This window comes from Oncorhynchus gorbuscha, linkage group LG05 (assembly GCF_021184085.1).
Source record: "Oncorhynchus gorbuscha isolate QuinsamMale2020 ecotype Even-year linkage group LG05, OgorEven_v1.0, whole genome shotgun sequence".
Classification (NCBI taxonomy): domain Eukaryota; kingdom Metazoa; phylum Chordata; class Actinopteri; order Salmoniformes; family Salmonidae; genus Oncorhynchus; species Oncorhynchus gorbuscha.
This window is the reverse complement of record NC_060177.1, coordinates 65,581,279-65,598,144: the sequence shown is the minus strand read 5'-3', so window position 1 is coordinate 65,598,144 and position 16,866 is coordinate 65,581,279.

Genomic DNA, 16,866 nt, shown 5'->3' with positions numbered 1-16,866 from the left:
TGTACCTGTCTGACTGTCTGGTTTACCTGTCTCTCCTGACTGTACCTGTCTGTCTGTCTGTCTGTCTGGTTTACTTGTCTCTCCTGACTGTACCTGTCTGTCTGTCTGTCTGTCTGTCTGTTTTACCTGTCTCTCCTTACTGTACCTGTCTGACTGTCTGTCTGGTTTACCTGTCTCTCCTGACTGTACCTGTCTGACTGACTGTCTGGTTTACTTGTCTCTCCTTACTGTACCTGTCTGACTGTCTGGTTTACCTGTCTCTCCTGACTGTACCTGTCTGTCTGTCTGTCTGGTTTACTTGTCTCTCCTGACTGTACCTGTCTGTCTGTTTTACTTGTCTCTCCTGACTGTACCTGTCTGTCTGTCTGTCTGTTTTACCTGTCTGTCTGTCTGTCTTTTACTGTACCTGTCTGACTGTCTGTCTGTCTGTTTTTTACCTGTCTCTCCTGACTGTACCTGTCTGACTGTCTGTCTGGTTTACTTGTCTCTCCTGACTGTACCTGTCTGACTGTCTGGTTTACCTGTCTCTCCTGACTGTACCTGTCTGTCTGTCTGGTTTACTTGTCTCTCCTGACTGTACCTGTCTGTCTGTCTGTCTGGTTTACTTGTCTCTCCTTACTGTACCTGTCTGACTGTCTGTCTGGTTTACCTGTCTCTCCTGACTGTACCTGTCTGACTGACTGTCTGGTTTACTTGTCTCTCCTTACTGTACCTGTCTGACTGTCTGGTTTACCTGTCTCTCCTGACTGTACCTGTCTGACTGTCTGGTTTACTTGTCTCTCCTGACTGTACCTGTCTGACTGTCTGTCTGGTTTACCTGTCTCTCCTGACTGTACCTGTCTGTCTGTCTGTCTGGTTTACCTGTCTCTCCTGACTGTACCTGTCTGTCTGTCTGGTTTACCTGTCTCTCCTGACTGTACCTGTCTGTCTGTCTGGTTTACTTGTCTCTCCTGACTGTACCTGTCTGTCTGTCTGGTTTACCTGTCTCTCCTGACTGTACCTGTCTGTCTGTCTGTCTGGTTTACTTGTCTCTCCTGTCTGTCTGTCTGTCTGTCTGTCTGTCTGTCTGTCTGTCTGTCTGTCTGTCTGTCTGTCTGTCTGTCTGTCTGTCTGTCTGTCTGGTTTACCTGTCTCTCCTCACTGTACCTGTCTGACTGTCTGGTTTACCTGTCTCTCCTGACTGTACCTGTCTGACTGTCTGGTTTACCTGTCTCTCCTTACTGTACCTGTCTGTCTGGTTTACCTGTCTCTCCTTACTGTGACTGTCTGTCTGGTTTACCTGTCTCTCCTTACTGTACCTGTCTGTCTGGTTTACCTGTCTCTCCTTACTGTGACTGTCTGTCTGGTTTACCTGTCTCACCTTACTGTCTGTCTGTCTGTCTGTCTGTCTGTCTGTCTGTCTGTCTGTCTGTCTGTCTGTCTGTCTGTCTGTCTGTCTGTCTGTCTGTCTGTCTGTCTGTCTGTCTGTCTGTCTGTCTGTCTGTCTGTCTGTCTGTCTGTCTGTCTGTCCTGTCCTTGGGTGGCAATACAGGAGAAGGTCACTGCCCAGGCCGTCCCTCCAGAAGAAGTCAATATGAAGATAGGCAGAAACTGCTTCTCCAGTAGAAATCCCGATCCCACTTGAAGTCGATATCATGGCAACGTTGGCTAGCTAAGCTCATGCTCAGAAACACATCATCGGGTCTCGCGCCGAACGGTGCATGTGCAGCCCGTCAAATCAAAGGCACTCCTTCGATAAAGTTGTTTTTTGACAAAAATGAAAACGTGTCAGTTTGCGACTTTCACAAGGTTGGAGTAATAACATGTTCAACTACTTAAGACATTGTCTCCGGTCTAGGTTGTGCATTTAGATTTAGAGAAAATGAACAACTAATGAATGCTTTTTCACTTCTCTCATTGACTTCTCAAACCCCAAACCCCGACCTGGTCTGCTTGGTCTGTTTGGCAAGCATTCCCTGAAGTCTTGCAATGTTGCACCTTTGGATTTAGAAACTCTGTGGTCTATCGTTGTGTTGGCCCCCAAATACCAAGGTTAATATTACGACACATTTCATGAATTTAAACACAAACTGCAATACATTACATGTAACCAGCTGATGGTAGATGAGGGAAACACAGCAGCCTAGAACATGCCTCATGTCTCAATGACGTTAGCCCTGTGGGACACTGTGGGAGAGGGGCTTGGGATGTTGGCTGATGTCAAGATGTATAGGTTTCCTTCAATGGTCTGGCTGCGAAGCGGCCATCTTGGGAGGGAGAGAATGCTGTGTGGTAGCCTGAGAACTCCTGTGTTTCCCAGCCAACACGCATCTAAAGAATAACAATTTCACTAGCCATGAAGACCATCCATGAAGCCAAGGGGCCATGTCCACAGACCAGAGCCAAACGCTCTCCTCTCAGGCAGCTCTCCATGCACTCCTATAAATACATCTTATTTGTTTAGAGGCTATATGCATCTTTGGGAAAATACCACTGTGTTGACATAAGTTCACCCTCCCTGGCCCCCTTCTCCCTCTCCTCTCTCTTCTCCCAACTTTTTAACCTTCCAATGCCTGGCAAATTCTTGACCACTGAGGAAAGAGAAATAGAGAGAGAGTGAGAGAAGGAAAGAGAGAGAGAGAGAGAGAGAGGGAGAAGGAGAGTGAGAGGGAGAGAGGATGTATATAGATAAAAATGAAAGTGACCAAGGTAGAGGGCAGAGGAACAGGGAGAGAGGGAGAGGGAGAGAAAGAAAATGGAGGGAGATTGGGGGGAGGAGAAAGAGTCGTCCTCTCGGAGGCCTCCACTGTCTTTAAGTCACTATGGAATCCACCAGAGCACTCGCATACGCTGGGGCTCTAAAGGGCCTTTGTCCTGTAAAGATGGGGTTTGGCTGATTTGGGGTGCATGTGGATTTGGGGGGGTGGGCTGGGGCTTGGCGTCGTACATTTGGCTCCCACATCATTGGAATGGCACACCAGTGGTTTTTTTGCAGAGGGATTTGCTGGAGGGGAGGTCGAGGGGCGAGGGGGCTCTGGTTTTTCAGGAGAGAGGTTTGGACTTTTTCCAAACAGTGCATTTTTGCTTTCAAGAAAGCTCCACTTGTGTAAATGTGCCCTTTGTCCATTGGTCTATTGTTTGAACAGCATTGTGGACTTTCTGTGGGAGGCACACGGGGGACTGGGGGGCCAGAGAGGTACGGAGGGGGGCACAGCCTTGAATGGCTTGACTGAGAAAGATGGGGTTTTGGAGGGACCAAGGTACGGCACTGGAATGTTCTGATAGCCATACACACATGCATGCACGCACGCGCACGCACAACGGGGATGAAGAGTTGGGGTCAGGGCCAGTCCTGGCCATTCTGCCACCCTAGGCTAGACAAAAGAATTGCTTCCCCCACTAGAATTGTCCCAGTAAGCAAAATGATGTTGAAAAGACATTGAAAATACCTATTTCTCCAGACATTGAAGTTAGGTTCAATTTAGGTTCTGAATGAAAGGTGAAAATACGTATTTTCAGGGTGTTAAAATCAGGTTAATTTTCGGTTCAGAATGAAAGTTGAAAATACGTCATTTATAGACATCTATGTTTGGGCCAAATAAAGGCTGGCCCAGACCGGATCAAATCTGAGCTAAACATAGACAAAAAAAGGTATCCAAAAGGCATCAGCGTCGGTCCATGCTTACTGAAGTATAGCTTACAGTGTCACCTGGAATTCTATTTTAGGAATGCCCATCTATCTGGTAGGCACAGGAGTTTGGTGGCACCTTAATTGGGGAGAACTGGCTCGTGGTAATGGAGCGAAATAAGTGGAATGGTAAAAAATAAAACTGTACAAGTCAAAAGTTTGGACTCACCAATTCATTTAAGGGTTTTTGTTCATTTTGACTATTTTCTACATTGTAGAATTACAGTGAAGACAACAAAACTAGGAAATAACACATATGGAATCATGGAGTAACCATAAAAGTGTTAAACAAATCAAAATATATTTTATATTTGAGGCTCTTCAAAGTAGCCACCCTTTGCTTGATGACAGCTTTGCATTCTCTCAACCAGCTTACTGAGGTAGTCACCTGGAATGCATTTCAATTAACAGGTGTGCCTTGTTAAAAGTTAATTTGTGGAATTTCTTTGCTTCTTAATGCTTTGAGCCAATCAGTTGTGTTGTGACAAGGTAAGGGTGGTATACAGAAGATAGCCCTATCTTATAAAAGACCAAGTCCATATTATGGCAATAACAGCTCAAATAAGCAACGGGAAATTCCAGTCCACCATTACTTTAAGACATGAAGCTCAGTCAATACGGAAAATTGCAAGAATTTTAAAAAGTTTCTTCAAGTGCAGTTGCAAAAACCGCAAAGTGCTATAATGAAACTGTCTCTTATGAGGACCACCACAAGAAAGGAAGACCCAGAATTACCTCTGTTGCAGAGAATAAGCTCATTAGAGTTAACTTCACCTCAGATTGCAGCCCAAATAAATGCTTCACTAAGTTACAGACACATCTCAACATCAACTGGTTAGAGGAGACTGCGTGAGTCAGGCCTTCATGATCTAATTGCTACAAAGAAACCACTACTAAAGGATACCAAATAGAAGAAGAGACTTGCTTGGGTCAAGAAATACGAACAATGGACATCAGACCGGTGGAAAATCTGTTAACACTGTTTTGGTTACTACATGATTCCAAATGTGTTATTTCATAGTTTTGATGTCTTCACTATTATTCTACATCATAGAAAATAGGAGAAAATAAAGAAAAACCCTTGAATGAGTAAGTGTGTCCAAACATTTGACTGATACTGCCATTCCATTCTCCCCGTTCCAGACATTATTATGAGCCATCCTCCCCCCAGCAGCCTCCACCGGTGGTAAGCCTACCATTTGTGAAACACCAAAAAAAGACAGGACTAAAAAAGACACCCCAAAGACGTTGGTGTCGGTCCGTGCTTACTGGGGTGTGGCCTACAGTGTCACCTGTAGGCCACCATCTATGTGGTAGGAACAGGAGGTTGGTGGCAACTTAATTGGGGAGAGCGGGCTCGTGGTAATGGAGCGGAACAAGTGGAATGGTATCAAATACATCAAACACCATTCCATTCTCTCCATTCCAGCCATTATTATTATTAAATGCCGTCCAAAAGTCGTTCCTTTCTGGGTTGTAGCCTACTATGTCGGCCCTCAATATAATTTTATGAATGCCCATCCACATGGTAGGCCCACCATTTGTAAAACATTGGCTTTATTAGTCCTGATTCCTGTAACTAATCAATTTAGCTATTTCATCTCAGTATCAGCTACCCAACTTTATCAGGAGGAGTTATCCTGAGCCTATTTGAAATGTGTTTACACAGCGGGAAATGCAGAAGTATTTTCTTTTTACTGTACAGACACAAACTTGAAACCACTTATCATGAAAATGTAGCTCACTAGATGAATCTCCTAGACAGCAGTTGTGAGTAGCCTGACCATCCATTCCATATAGTCCATTAAACTTCGTCCTGACTTGTTTTTAGAAGATGTCGTTTGTTAATAATGTCAGCACATTATTTTTTTTATTGGGCACCATTTAGGTTAGGCTAATTGATGGGAGAAACCTGCATGATGAAAAAAGTTTCCATCTCATGACATTGTGGTACATTTGATCTCCAGCCTGGAGGCTACAGAAATGGCCACATACTCCTTCTACCACATCCTATATCTGCTACATGATTTTTGTTCGATTCTTTTTTTTGACTGAATGTTGGTGGAGCGCCGCAGCAATGCGTCTCTCCAACAGCACCATGAAGAGGCGCCCTGGGAATGGACAAGATCATTATTTTGTGTCACTGCCTTTGACAAGATGGGTACTGTTTATTACAGGCGGAATCAGCGCTCACCTAAAAAGCCCATATGACAATAGTTGAGAAAGAATTTGTCATTGTTTTGGGGCAGTGTTATGTGAGGTTTTAATTGTTGTTGGAGGTGCGTCTTGGTTTGTTTAGCTCAGAAAATGCCTCCCTCGTCAATCTGCCGCCATAGGCGGCTGCCTTAACTTGCCTAACAAGCGGACTGGCCCTGGTTGGGGTACATTAGTGTAAAGTTTAGAGTCTTAAGACACAGTATAAAGAATATAGCTAGGCTTAATAAGGACTTTGTAACACACAATGTCATCTCAGATCCAAAGTAAATAGACAAGTAAAAGTGCAACAGCAGAGAACATTGAGGCAGAAGATTGAAAGTACAATAATCGTAGGCAAGAATTCCAGATTTCACCAGCTAGTAACAGGTGGCAGTAGTCCAGCTCTCCGAGGAGTGTTTTCCTCTGTGGTCTATACCTCCTAGTGACACAGCGGTCTAAGGCACTGCATCTCAGTGCAAGAGGTGTCACTACAGACACCCTGGTTCAAATCCAGGCTGTATCACAACTGGCTGTTATTAGGAGTCCCACAGGGCGGTGCACAATTGGCCCAGCGTCGTCTGGGTTTAACCGGTGTAGGCCGTCATGTAAATAAGAATTTGTTCTTAGCTGACTTGCCTGGTTAAATAAAGGTTATATTAAAAAAATATCCTCCTATGGCTGAGGGAGGTGGTTGCCTGGATTCCCCTATAAAGGAGATTCATGACTGCTTCCACCTGTCTGCTCTCTCAGTTTGGCGTGAGACAACCGTTATACCCGATGATGTGTTTCTGCGCATGAGCTTAGCGAGCCAATGTCACCATGACATTACCTACAAGTGTGATCAGGGATTTATATTGGAGAAGCAGTTTCTACCTATCTTCATGCTCTACTCTCTTTGCCCTTACCGTATGTGTTCTTACATTTCTCTCTTCCCGTGTTACTCTCTTTCCTCTATATATAACCTTTCTCTCCCTGCCGAAGCTCTCTGCCGTCGCGGAGGGACCAACTTAGATTGATGTTAGCCAAGTGTGTAAGAGCTGATTCCTCTGCTGTGTCCTCTGTCTCGCTGTGGTTGTATGATGATATCCTATGTGATCTCTCCTTAGCTGATCCTCCTACCACAGCACGCAGGGTACCAGGGGACGGTGATTGAGCATTACACCACGTGTGCCTGTGTCAGGGGGACGTGTGCCTGTGTCAGGGACCACAATTAGTGGGGCGTGTCCCCTACCATTAATCACTGCACTGCCGTTGCCACCACCTCAGCTCCTCGCCTCCGAGCTGGCTCAGGACCCCGCTCTTAGACTCCGATACACTCCCTCACTGCTGGGACAGCACCCACACACCAATAGTCTGCTCAAACCGATCACTAACTTACTAACTTAGCACAGTCTAAAAGACTTTGACTTTAAGAAACGTGCCATAATTACCATAATTCTGTTGGTTTATGCTTAGCTTTGATCTTGATTATCTGCTTTCCAATCGCCAAGGCTAAATCATCGACGGTACAAACGTGTCGTCTTCAGGTTTCTGGCCAGTGCCAGTGGATGTTATGGTGAAATACTAGCTGAATCCTAACTCAAACAACAAAGCTTCCGTGTGAACTTCTCATTCACTCTGAGTATTCTAATCAATAATGGAGCAGGATGTTAAATATTTGTCATCAGGCGATCACACATCAATTGAACGGATCAATAAATGATAAGAAAGAATGAGACCAGGCTGCATGCTTGCTGTTTGCTTACCCTGTTCCTCAAGTAGAGAGAGAGAGAGGTTTGGTAGAGAAAAATCTGGATTCCTGACTGACTAGGACTCAGGGTGTTCCCTAGGGAAGGGTCTCTTTCTTTGTAGGTATGGATGGAGGGAGAGCGGGGATGGACGGGGTTCTGAGCCCCTCCTTTGAAAATTCAACTCTTTGTAGTTTTAGAGAGGGATTCTGTCTCCCTGTCCGTCCACACACACACACACGCACACACGCACACACGCACACAGGTCACCTGTGACACAAGTCAGTATTCGACTTCCATCCATATCTGAGGACGTCGGAAGAAGACGTGGAAACCTGCCACTAGGGGCAAGAGTGAGCACTGTTACCTTCAAGTAGGTTTCAGTTTTGTTAGGGTGTTGTGGACAGGGATGGTGGATGGGTGTAAGCAGCTGCCTCTGATTCCAAAGTTTGGAAGTTTGAGTACGGTGATAGAAAGTTATTATGGTTTTAAGCCTATCCCTAACCTTAAAGGAACGGTTCACCCAAATTGTTTTTGTGCATCTCAGAGTCATTATCTATTGATTCCCTGGGTCATTTCATGTTTTCATGTGTATTTGAGTTAAACAGTTAAATCTGTCTTGTAGGACATAGCACCATGATAAAGTTTCTCTCACTACACTGGAAGTAAATAGGAAAACGACTTTTAGATCATGAAAACATCTATCATACATGTTAGATTTCAATACTGGCCAATGCCATAATGCGGGAGGATGTCTTCTCTCGAATGAGCCATCGATCATATTTTTGCGATATTCCTAACTCGAGAAATGTGTAATTTAACAGAGCCCATTTTTCCTATTTGTCTGCCTCTTTAGCCCAGGGTGAAGGAATGTATAACACCCCACACAGCAGACTGTCTACCAATCGCATTCACGTTGTCATGCTGCGTCAAGCAGTTGCTAAGGTAATCATCACGCAATCCCTTCTCAAAGTCAGTGTATATGGAGAGAAACGTGCCTATTATTCTCGAAAGTACGTAATGTCATGATTACAAAGCTATACGATATTACAGCAGTGGAGGCTCCTCAGAGGAGGAAGGGGAGGACCATCGTTCTCAGTGAATTTTATACAAATAAAAGGTGAAACATTTAAAAAGTAAACCTTTCAGATAAAACTATACAAAATATATTCACGTCAACAAATAGCTAGCTTCTGTCTTCATCTGTATACACTGACTTTAATACAAAACCTAGGAGGCTCATGGTTCTTACCCCCTTCCAAAGACTTACACAGTAATTATGACAACTTCCGGAGGACATCCTCCAACCTATCAGAGCTCTTGCAGCATGAACAGACATGTTATCCACCCAACAACTACAACTAGCTAGCACTGCATTTCTTAAATTGAGAGAGAGAGAGAGAGAGAGAGAGTGAGAGAGAGAGTCACTTCACTTTCACAGCTAGCAAATACAACTATGTAGCTAGTTTAGCATACTCAAACATCTGGCTTAAACAGAGGGATGCTATGTTATCTAGCTGGCTATGAGTATCCAACACTGGAACTCTTCCAAGTCAAGGTAAGCTTTAGGTTTTAATAATTTATTGCAACCGGGGCCTGCAGGTGTAACTGCTAAACTCGCTACACTGTACTGCATGATTGTAGCGAGTTTACTAACGCGTTAGTTCTATTAGTTATGTTGACTATGACATTACTTTAGCTAATATGGTGACAACGATGTAGGCTGTGTGTAGTGGTTATGATATGAAGGTTTGTCTTGGAAAGTATTTTTTGCCTGGTCACATACAGCTGATGTGTTGTGCATTGAAGTCCACAAGCAAAGGGAAAAGGTGAGAGGAGGAGAGTGCGTAGATGCGAGAAGGAATACAACAAGCTGTTTGTATGTGGCTATGAAAGTGAACTGTTTGCGTGTAATCAGGGGTATATTCATTTGGCCGATTCTGTTGGAAAACATTTTATAAAAGGGAAGAAAACGGGGATAAACATACAGTGCATTCAGAAGGTTTTCAGACCCCTTGACTTTTTCCACAGTTTGTTACGTTACAGCCTTATTCTAAAATCAAAGTTTTCCCCCCTCATCAATCTACACACAAAACCCCATAATGACAAAACAAACACAGGTTTAAAACAAAAATGTGAAATATCACATTCACATAAGTATTCAGACCCTTTACTCTGTATTTTGTTGAAGCACCTTTGGCAGCGATTACAGCCTTGAGTCTTCTTAGGTATGATGCCATAAGCTTGGCACACCTGTATTTGGGGAGCTTCTCCCATTCTTCTCTGCAGATCCTCTCAAGCTCTGTCAGGTTGGATGGGGAGCGTCGCTGTACAGCTATTTTCAGGTCTCTCCAGAGATGTTTGATCCGCCCCCTGACCAAGAGAAGCTACGACACAACATGCATCAAGCACACCCATCTCATTAGTGGTGGTGAGATGAGATGACTGACTGTCGTAGCCCCACATTAAAAATATGTGATGATGAGTTGAGAAGACAATCAGAAATACTGTTATTTATATTTATATATTATATATATTTATATTTTTCAATGGACTGCCATATCCCCAAATACAAAGTAAACATTGGCTGTTAATTACATCATTTTTTTCACATGCTTGGGGTCGCAAACTTTTTCAGTTATCAAAATGGGGTCGTGGGCCAAAAATGTTTGGGAACACCTGCCTTAACCATTCGGCATTAATGCCTAACAGTAAGACTTTGGAGATAATGCCTTAACTTAACCTGAAACACTTCAAAATTTGACATTTGCAACAACTTCGAAATTTGATGTTTGAGAAACATGAATGAATGTCTAATTCTGAAGTGAGACTGTGAGAGCTAGTTGCACACACACACACACACACACACACACACACACACACACACACACACACACACACACACACACACACACACACACACACACACACACACACACACACACACACACACACACACACACACACACACACACACACACACACACACACACACACACACACACACACACACACTGTATTCTTCTCTATTTCACCCACACTGTTTTTACTTAATGCATAACGAATTAAACTCTGTTGCTTTCACTCTCTCTTCCTCTCTCTCTCTCGCTCCCTCACTCTCTCTCTTCTTCTCTCTCTCGCTCCCTCACTCTCTCTCTCTCCTTCTCTCTCTCTCACTCCCTCACTCTCTCTCTCTTCTTCTCTCTCTCTCGCTCCCTTTCTCTTACTCAATTGCTTTGTAAAAACAGAGAAATAAAAAGCAGCCAGATGGCAGCTCAGACCTAATATAAAATCAATACTCTCCCTCCAAGAGAAAAAAACGAGAAGGATGAATGCTCCCTCCCTCCCTCCCTCCCTCCCTCCCTCCCTCCCTCCCTCCCTCCCTCCCTCCCTCCCTCCCTCCCTCCCTCCCTCCCCCTCCCTCCCTCCCTCCCTCTCTCTCTCTCCCTCCCCCTTCCTCTCTCTCTCTTGCTTGCACGCACAAATGCACACGCGCACACATACGCACACACACTTCACTGATCTTCTCCAGCCCTGAGCAGGAGTAGGCCCAGCCCACCTAACTTCTCAATCTACTATTCCATTAGGAATCCCTAGGGAGCGGGAGAGGAGCCTAAGTGTGTGTGTTTGTGTGTGTGACAGGGGGCAGTCGCTTGGAATTTAAGGACTTCTCAGGACACAAATTGAGAGAGAGAGAGGGAGGAGGGCAAGGTAGAGATATTCTTTGAAGAAGGAGAGGAGTGAGGGCCATTGAGAAGTCATTAGGCTAATGATAATTAGCAGGGTGGATAAGCAGAGAGAGAGAAAGGGGGTGTGGATGTAGGCAGGGGAGAGGTAATGGGGGATGATTTGCGACTTGTTTTGTTGACTGACAGCAAAATCAGAACGGGAAAGATTGTTTTAAATTCTCTTTATTCCCGTGAGTCTCTTTACAATTGTGTTTTGATTCTGGTGTATGTTTGTTAGTCCTCCCTTAAGTTTGTGTGTTCATGTATTACTCCTGTTTGTCATTGTGTATTGACATTGTGTGTTTATACACTAGTGTGCAGTCTTGTTTTCCCAGTATGTGTGTGTGCGTGTGCATGTGTGTGTGGGTCCAGCTCCCTCCACTCTGTCTGTTGGAGCAGTGCAACCTGTCCCCTGGTGCCTGGGCCTGCTGGGTGTGTGACAGATAGCCTGGGGAGAGAGGATACGCCAGGCTGTTTAGGTGATAATTAAGGAGGTTTTATCTTAATTTGAGCTGTTACTCTCCATCCTCTCCTGTGATTTATGAGTCAATGGCCAGGCCTGCTCCTCTGCTCTGCCCCTTAGCACTTGGGACAAGACAAAGAGACATGCTCCCTCTGTACACACTATCACAAACAGTCACACATGTGTGCAGGGAAACACAAAACACACGTGCCTATGGGTACAAACACACACATACACAAATAAATACATAGACAGACCACAAAGACATACAGATAGTTTACACTAAAATACATGTCAGTGCACACCCATTAAACAAACAAATTAAACCATATTTTGCAGCTGGCACCTCAGCAATTCCATGGTAAGGTCAAGCTGAGCATGAAAAAACTAAATAGCTTTTTTCCTAATTAAACTACTTTCATATTTACCTTGAATGTATTTTGAAGTAAAGACTACAGTTGGCCTTTATATTTGCTAAATTGAATGTAATTGTTACTAGAAAGTAGGATACAACGTCTCGAAATAACTATTTTCAGTCAACCAGATTTCATAGCTTTTGGCAATGGCTCACAGAACTTGTTTTGGTACTCACATCTGTCCCCCTGTGTTTCTGACCAAGCCTGAAGATTAATGAAACAATATCAAACACATTTGTATCCATTAAGTGCTAATACAGAATTCTACAATCTAGTAACGATAGAAAGCTGATTTGGACAGGCAGTGTCACATTTGTAACGTTTTTGAGGAAAGGTTGATATTGTGAACATGTTTCGAGTATGATGGCAATCAAAGTTTCTGTGCAAAGCTAACTTTCATCAAAGGCTTAAGTGATGTATAACTGGTTTCCTTTCTCTCTTTGTCAGTATTCATTCTAACCTCTTTTTTTGTTTGTTGCCATTTACTGAAGAAGTGTAACCCTGCATAGGAAAGACATCAAGATATATTACAGATGAAAAAGGATGAGTGAGGAATGAGTCCAGATAAATTAACAAGGGAAGGAAATGGGTGTATTGAGGCTGTTCTGAGGGCAAATGGGGTTTGTATACTCAGTGTACAGTGTATTCGGAAAGTATTCAGACCCCTTGACTCTTTCCACATTTTGTTACATTACAGCCTTATTAGAAAATGTATCAAATTAAAATAAAATCTCGTCAATATACATACAATACCCCATAACGGCTACACAAAACAGGTTTTCAGACATTTTTGCAAATTGATAAAGAAAGAAAACCCTGAAAAATCACATTTACATAAGTATTCAGACCCTTTACTCAGTACTTTGTTGAAGCACCTTTGGCAGCGATTACAGCCTTGAGTCTACTTGGGTATGACACTACAAGCTTGGAACACCTGTATTTGGGGAGTTTCTCCCATTCCTCTCTGCAGATCCTCTCAAGCTCTGTCAGGTTGGATGGGGAGCGTCGCTGGACAGCTATTTTCAGGTTTCTCCAGAGATGTTTGATCGGGTTCAAGTCTGGACTCTGGCTGGGCCACTCAAGAACATTCAGAGACTTGTCCCGAAGCCACTGTTTTGTTGTCTTGGCTGTATGCTTAGGGTTGTTGTTCTGTTGGAAGGTGAACCTTCGCCCCAGTCTGAGGACCTGAAATCTCTGCAGCAGGTTTTCATCAAGGATCTCTCAAATCAAATCAAATTTTATTAGTCACATACACATATTTAGCAGATGTTATTGCGGGTGTAGTGAAATGCTTGTGTTTCTAGCTCCAACAGTGCAGTAAATCTAACAATTCATAACAATGCACACAAATCTAAAGTAAAATAATAGAGTTAAGAAATATATAAATATTAGGATGAGCAGTGTCGGAATGGAATTGACTAAAATACAGTAGAAAATAATACATGTAAACATGATTAAAGTGACTAGTGTTCCATTATTAAAGTGACTAGTGTTCCATTATTAAAGTGACTAGTGTTCCATTATTAAAGTGACTAGTGTTCCATTATTTAAGTGACCAGTGATCCCATGTCTATGCATAAAGGGCAGCACCCTCTAATGTGCAGGGTTGAGTAACCGGGTGGTGGCCGGCTAGTGATGGCTATTTAACAGTCTGATGGCCTTGAGATAGAAGCTGTTTGTCAGTCTCTCAGTCCCAGCTTTGATGCACCTGTACTGACCTTGCCTTCTGGATGGTAGCAGGGTGAACAGGCCGTGGCTCAGGTGGTTGATGTCCTTGATGATCTTTTTGGCCTTCCTATGACATCGGGTGCTGTATGTGTCCTGGAGGGCAGGCAGTGTGCCCCCGGTGATGTGTTGGGCAGACCGCACCACCCTCTGGAGAGCCCTGCGGTTGTGGGCAATGCAGTTGCCGTACCAGGTGGTGATACAGCCCGACAGGATGCTCTCAATTGTGCATCTGTAAAAGTTTGTGAGGGTCTTAGGGGCCATGCCGAATTTCTTCAGACTCCTGAGGTTGAAGAGACGCTGTTGCACCTTCTTCACCACACTGTCTGTGTTGGTGGACCATTTCCGATCGTTGGTGATGTGTACACCGAGGAACTTGAAGCTTTTCACCTTCTCTACTGTGGTCATGTCGATGTGGATGGGGGCGTGCTCTCTCTGCTGTTTCCTGAAGTCCACGATCAGCTCCTTCATTTTGTCGACATTGAGGGAGAGGTTATTTTCCTGGCACCACTCCGCAAGGGCCCTCACCTCCTCCCTGTAGGCTGTCTTAGAATTGTTGCTCGTCAGGCCTACAACTGTTGTGTCATCTGTGAACTTGATGATTGAGTTGGAGGCATGTGTGGCCACACAGTCATGGGTGAACAGGGAGTACAGGAGGGGGCTGACCACACACACTTGTCTGTCCCCTGTGTTGAGAATCAGCGAAGTTGAGATGTTGTTTGCTACCTTCACCATCTGAGGGCGGCCCATCAGGAAGTCCAGGACCCAGTTGCACAGGGCGGGGTTCAGACCCAGGGCCCCGGGCTTACTGATGAGCTTGGAGGATACTATGGTGTTGAAGGCTGATCTATAGTCAATGAACAGCATTCCATTCTTGTCCAGATGGAATAGGGCAGTGTGCAGTGCGATGGTGAATGCATTGTCTGTGGATCTTTTGGGGCGGTATGTAAATAGAAGTGGGTCTGCGTGTCAGGTAAGGTAGAGGTGATATGATCCTTAACTAGCCTCTCAAAAGTCATAGTCATTTAGTTTAGTTACCTTTGCTTTCTTGGGTACAGGAACAATGGTGGACATCTTGAAGCAAGTGGGGACAGCAAACTGGGATAGGGAGAGACTGAATATGTCCGTAAACACACCAGCCAGCTGGTCTGCGCATGCTCTGAGGACGCAGCTAGGGACGCAGCTAGGGATTCCATCTGGACCGGCAGCCTTTCAAGGGTTAACACGATTAAATGTCTTACTCACGTTGGCCACAGAGAATGAGAGCCCACAGTCCTTGGGAGCGGGCCACCTCGGTGTTGTGTTATCCTCAAAGCGGACAAAGAAGGTGTTTATCTTGTCCGGGAGCAAGGCGTCAGTGTCTGCGACTGGTTGGTTTTCCCTTTGTAATCCGTGATTGTCTGTAGATCCTGCCACGTACATCTCGTGTCTGATCTCTCTGTACTTTGTTCCGTTCATCTTTCCCTCGATCCTGACTAATCTCCCAGTCCCTGCTTGCTGAAAAACATCCCCACAGCATGATGCTGCCACCATGTTTCACCATAGAGATGGTGCCATGTTTCCTCCGTACGTGACGCTTGGAATTCAGGTCAAAGTGTTTCATCTTGGTTTCATCAAATCATATCAAGTTGTATTTGTCACATACGCCGAATACAACAGGTAACTCCAAACGGGCTGTTATGTACTTTTGACTGAGGAGTGGCTTCCGTCTAGCCACTCTACCATAAAGGCCTGATTGTTGGAGTGCTGCATGGTTATCTTGGTTATGGTTATCTTTCTGGAAGGCTCTCCCATCTCCACAGAGGAACTCTGGAGCTCTGTCAAAGTGACCATCAGGTTCTTGGTCACCTCCCTGACCAAGGTCCTTCCCCGATTGCTCAGTTTGGCCGGGTGGCCAGCTCTAGGAAGAGTTTTGGTGGTTCCAAACGTCTTCCATTTAAGAACGATGGAGGCCACTGTGTTCTTGGGGACCTTCAATGCTGCAGACATTTTTGGTACCCTTCCCCAGATCTGTGCCTCGACACAACCCTGTCTCGGAGCTCTACGGACAATTCCTTCGACCTCATGGCTTGGTTTTTGCTCTGACATGCCCTGTGAACTCTGGGACCTCATATAGACAGGTGTGTTCCTTTCCAAATCATCATTACTTATGTAAATACGTAAATAATGATATCTAAAAAACGTTTTCGCTTTGTCATTATGGGGTATTGTGTGTAGTATGATGAGGAACATTTAATTTTTTATATTTTTTATAATAAGGCTATAACGTACTAAAATGTGGAAAAAGTAAAGGGGTCTGAATACTTTACAAATGCAGTTTGTGGGACTGGTAACAGATAAAGACTGACTCTAATGCTGTTGAAATTCAGTCCTTGAGGAGAAACGACCACACAGGATGTGTGTACATCTTGCCAACCAAGGACGTCAAGGCTTGGGTGGCTGCAGGTCAAGTTGTCAAGTCCCTGTGTCCTTTAGTGGACAACGGGGAGGAGGTACCATTTCATAGAGCCTGTACTGTCAGATTAAAGGGTGTGAGATTAACACAAAGCATGTTGAATTGGGTTAGATTTTTTGTATCTTTATTGTAGGTAGGTGATTGATAATACCATTGAATATTTTAAAGAAAACATCTGTCATTGATGATCTAGAATGAAATGTTCCTCTAGTGTTAATATGAAAGTGCAAATATTTCTGTAATTGTTGAGGTATGCAGCCCTCTAATTCACATTGAAAATAGAGATTTTCAAATAAAGAATTATAAATGCATTTTTTTAGCACATTTGTGAATTTATGGTTGTTTAAGACAGGACCACTTTGATAGCCTACGCAATAACAATTCAAGATACTGGTGATTTCTTGGTTCTTTGAGGTACACTGCATTTTCAGATGACAAGAAAAGTATTATAATGAAGTTTGGTGAAGAAATATTTTATATATCAACACA